The 5,271-nt window shown below is 42.7% G+C and overlaps 1 non-coding gene across 1 annotated transcript; it reads left to right on the forward strand.

Annotated features, from left to right (window-relative positions):
- Positions 1-4,223: 4,223 nt before the first annotated feature.
- Positions 4,224-4,423, forward strand: LOC119624948 (small nucleolar RNA SNORA73 family). Its single transcript, XR_005241108.1, has one exon. It is a non-coding gene; the product is annotated as a small nucleolar RNA SNORA73 family (small nucleolar RNA).
- The last annotated feature ends 848 nt before the right edge of the window (positions 4,424-5,271 follow it).

Consider the following 5,271-nt stretch of genomic DNA (forward strand, 5'->3'; position numbering starts at 1 on the left):
CAGCCAACTAATCCAGCACGGTGAGCACCCAATAACTGCTTGTTGATCTGGACATGAACGCCCTACTAAAAAGCATTGTCCAGGTCTTCAGCCTAGTGAGTTCTGTTGGCTGACTGCATTTTAGAGATGTCTGTTGGTTTCTTACTAAGGTGAGAACTTTCTCTTCTTACCGTTAATTCATATTAGGATTTCTTTCTGGCAAGTGGTGGTGAGAGTGGGTGGAGGGTGGCTGAGAGAAACAAGACGCTTGGAAAATCTGCCAGGAGAAGGAGAGGCCCTGGAAGCCAGCTGTGGATACTGGGTCAAGAGCCATAGTCAAATCATCACAAGCAATCTCCGTCCTGTGTTCATTTTGGGGAGACTTGCAAAGGCTGGCCAAAGTGAAGAGTGAGCTCCTTGTGTGGTTTGGATGAATCTGAAGCAGCCCCCGTGTGGATTCTGTGTTATTTGTGCTGTTTATCTTTTAAAAATAGGGCAGTGGTTACACAGCTGAGGCCCTGAGCCTGCCCAGCTCCCTGCACGACCCTGTCCGCTACAAGCCTGATAGCACTTCCTTCCTGGCCTCGCGTGGCTTCCTGCACTGGCCTTATCGCCGCACAAAACTTGACACTGTACTGGAATGCGCTCAGGGTCCGTAAATGGAAATCTCTTGCTTTCTACATTTACAAACAACTGTCATCTATAAAATGCTTTCTTTATTTCCAGACTTACACTTTCTTTACACTAGTCGGAATGGGATTCATATGAGATCATTTTCCTCTCTATCCCTTGTTTTCACCTGAAGTTTTAGTGTTTTGTTTTTTGAGTCCAGAAACTAAATAATACACATGGCATCTGTAGAAGCTGCAGTGTTTACAGCAGTTGTGGGGAATGGTTTTCTACATACAGTGAATTATACTTTATGCCATTTCCTTCATTTTATTACATGCCTGCCTTGAAGAAGCAGGGTAGGAAGAGGGCTGTGAATGAGGTCATGTGAACAGACACACGTTTAGTACGGACATCTTTGGCATTCTTTGCAAATTTTAAGTATTTTAGTGATTAAGAAAGCTTTTTCGGGCTGGGCGTGGTTGCTCACACCTGTAATCCCAGCACTTTGAGAGGTCGAAGTGGGCGGATCGTTTGAGGTCAGGAGTTCTAGACCAGCCTGGCCAACATGGCAAAATCTTGTCTCTACTAAAAAAATAAAAAAATTAGCTAGGTGTGGTGGTGCATGCCCGTAATCCCAACTACTTGGGGAGGCTGAGGCAGGAGAATTGCTTGAACCCAGGAGACTGAGGTTACAGTGAGCCAAGATTGAACCACTGCACTCCAGCCTGGGTGACAGAGCGAGACTCTGTCTCAAAAAAAAAAAAAAAAAGAAAAGTAAAGAAAGCTTTTTTGTTTCTCATCATCTGAGATCTGCTGCTGCTGTACTACTTTCTTTCTCTCATACAACTTCAAAGTGGATGTTAGGTAAACATCATGTTGAAAATGAACATATGGAGTGTCAAATTCATTTAAGAGAAGATGGGGCTCACAAAATATTTAAAGCTTCTCTGTCTGAGCTCTTTAATATTCATGAAGACAATGCAACAGGAAGAGTTTTGGGGAAATAGCGCATGCGCTGTTCTCTGCTTTGTAGTGTAGTAAATAAAAGTCATGTTGAAAATAATTTAAAACTTGGTATGGTCCTGATCTGGAAAATTCAAGGGGTTAATGAAAGGGAAAAGTAGCTTAAACGAGGTTTCTGGGAGTGTCTCGGCTGTCTGAATGCAGTTGCCTTTCATGAGCTCATGAGCCTTCTTAAGATATTATGATCTTTTACCCAGGCTAGGGGAATTTCCTCAGATATGATTAAAGAGTGGGCGGGCCATGTCCTCAGAAGTCAGAAGACTTAATATTGGAAACATGAACTCTCTTGGAGCCATTCCCAATTTTATTTCAGAGGAATTCCCCCTTGCAGAACCACTCCCACGATGGAAGGCAGGGATGAAGGAAGTCTTTTGAAATATATTTATTTTTTAATCTGAAAGTTGAAGAGTTTCCCCTCCCCCCACCATGGAAACTACTAAATTAAGAGTCTGGGTAAGCAGTTTGAAGTCTCCTTTTTAGGATGGATAAAGTAAACAAGTAAAGAGTACTCAAAAATTCTCATTAAAGGTACACAGCCACCTTGAGTTATTATTTCCAGGGGAACGTTACCTCAGTCATGGGTGGAAGCCTCACGGGTGACAAGAGATCAGGGCTTTTACTTAAAGAACGAGGCAGCTTTCATTAAGCTACTAAGTGTGAATATGAACTCTGCTGTGACATATTAGGAAGAAGTAAAATATGACAGGAAAAATAGTGGGCTCAAGATTGAACTGTGAGGGAAGGCTTCTCTGTGGAGCTGTTTATTGAGGCTGGTGGAGGAGAAGCAGCCCACTGGGGTGGAGAGGAGGGAATGGCCGATATTCCAAGGTAGGAGGGAGCCTGACCGTGAACAGAAGGGACACAGGGCCAGAGCCTGGAGAGTGCAGCCAGAGTGGGAATGAATGAGAGGGCAGTTCGAGAGATAGGCAATGACTAGATCACCTATGACTTCTCAGATCATGGTAAAAGTTTTGGATATTATTTTTATTGTGGTAAATACACATAGGACAATATTTGCCATCCGAACTATTTTTCAGTGTACCGTTCAGTGGCATTAAGTACATTCACATTGTGTGCAAGCACCACCACCCTCCATCTCTAGAACTCTTTCATCTTCCCAAGCTGACTCTCTGTACCCGTTAAACACCAGCTCCCATTTCCCTCTCTTTGCAGCCCATGGCAACCACAATTCTACTTTCTGTCTCTGAATTTGAGTACTCGAGGTACCCCATGTAGGTAGGATTGTAAAGTATTTGTCCTTTTTGACTGGCTGATTTCACTCAGCACTATGTCCTCAGCATTCATCCATGTTGTAGAATGCATCAGAATTTCATTCCTTTTTAAGGTTGAATGATATCCCATTATATACTTATGCCATGTTTTTTTAATCCATTCACCTATTGATGGACTTTTGGATTATTCCCATCTTTTGGTTATTATGAACAATGCTGTTACAAACACTGGTGTACAAATAAATACCTGTCTGAGTTGCTGCTTTCAATTCTTTTGGGTATATACTCAGAAATGGAATTTCCGGATCATGTGGTAATTCTACATTTTATATTTAGGAGTCGCCATGCTGTTTTCCACAGCGGCTGCCCATTTTACACTCTCACCAGCAAAGTACAAGGGTTCCAGTTGCATCACACCCTTGCCAGCACTTATGATTTTTCTGATTTTTGTTTTTCTGTAATAGTCATCCTAATGGGTGTGAAGAAGATTTTAAAATTATTGAGTTAGGAGCCATTGCATGATTTTAATGAGGGAATGACACAATCTCTTTTCTTTTTAAAAGGATCACTCTGGCTGATGGATGGAGAAGAGATTGAAGGGGAGAAGAAGGCAATGGTACAGAATAATTTTGAGAAAATTTTGGTGTCCAGGAAAAGAATGATGGTGGTATGACCTATGGTAGTAGTTCTGAAGAATAGAGGACACAGATTCAAAATATACTTTAGGGTGAGGCATGGTGGCACATGCCTATAATCCCAGTACTTCGGGAGGCCAAGGCAGTCGGATTACTTGAGGTCAAGAGTTTGAGACTGGCTTGGCCAACATGTTTGAAATGCTGTCTCTACTAAAAATACAAAAATTAGCCAGACATGATGGCGTGCACCTGTAATCCCAGCTATGCGGGAGGCTGAGGCAGGAGAATCGCTTGAACCTGGGAGGTGGGGGTTGCAGTGAGCCGAGATGGCACCACTGCACTCCAGCAGCCTGATGGAGACTAGGGAGGCAGGCACCAAATTTGGCAATTAATGCCCATAAAATATTCAGTGAAAACATCAAGAGACAGAAAATTGGATTGGTAACATGGAGACTCAGGAAACCAACTCAGAAAGGTTAAGTAAGTAACTTAAGTTCACACAGCATAAAATGCAAGTGGCAGAGTCAAGAGGCAAACCCAGGACTGTCTGATTACGAGGCCTGGTCTCACCATTTTATGTCACTTCCTTCCAGTCAGAGCCCAACAGTCTCCAGGAATTTGGACTGCTGACTGCATTTATCCACTTTGGGAAATCTCTAGTAATAAAAGAGGGACACGCTCAGTAATAAGTGTGAAGTTTAGAACACAAACCTTGCAAGAGCTTTCAAGAATAAATAAAATTCCAACATGGATAGCCTGGGAGGTCACTCTCCCCAGGCTCTGTGGAAATGGTGTTGGGGAGCATAGACATTTGGTCCATGTACAGTACAGCCCCTTTCCACAATGTTGAAGATGAAGCTGGGTCTCGTGCCTGCATATTCCTATTGCTTCCCTGAGTCCTGTGGATGATGACTGGTGAGATAAATCGTGCAGGAAACATGTGTAGTGTGAAAAAAAAAATAAAACAACAACAAAAAACCCAACATGTTTGGAATGTGATAGACAACGAGTGAACAGACAATCTCACTTAGAAATTGTCTTTAATAGAGTTAATAAATTCAGTTGCCTTTCACTGGGGAGCAATGAACAATTTTATCTCTCCCCAAAGACTCTGGAGTCAAAGGTGGTGTTTAGACTCTTACCCAGGAGTGCTGGTCTCTCATCTGTATCAGGTACTTGACACAGAGGTATTTTACAGAGGAGAGATGCTAAGTCACGAGAAGGATGAACAGGAAGAGAAGAGTGATTACAGGCTGGAGGTTAAGAACAGAGATTCCAAAGTTTCACGGTACGAGTGGGAACTCACTGACTAGCTGTATGCTTGGCTAATGCTTCATCCTCTCCAACATTCAGCTTCGTCATCTGTAAAAGGAATCCCGTAATGTCTATGTCTCAGGGATCCTATGAGGGTGAGGTTAGGCATTGCACATGAAGGGCTTAGCTTAGCAAGTACTAGTTGCTTGCTAATCTTTATTACAATGGCAGTTGAGCACATGCTTTACCTATGCAGCACACTTTACCTCTGAGCACCCTAGAGAAAGGAGAGTTTGGCAGTTTAGCAAGGAGCGTCAGAGGATGTAGGAGGATGGCTACACAACGTACACTAAACTCACAATTAGAGAGTATAATCGTGCTTTGTTCCGAAATGGCAAGTGTTTTGACAATGTGTCTTTATATCCATTGCTGTTTTTTTGTTGTTGTTTGTTTTTTGTTTGTTTGTTTGTTTTGTTTTTAAGATGGACTGTCTGTCTGTTGCCTAGCTTGGAGTGCAGTGGCATGATCTTGGCTCA

Source organism: Chlorocebus sabaeus, chromosome 8, assembly GCF_047675955.1.
Source record: "Chlorocebus sabaeus isolate Y175 chromosome 8, mChlSab1.0.hap1, whole genome shotgun sequence".
Classification (NCBI taxonomy): Eukaryota; Metazoa; Chordata; class Mammalia; order Primates; family Cercopithecidae; genus Chlorocebus; species Chlorocebus sabaeus.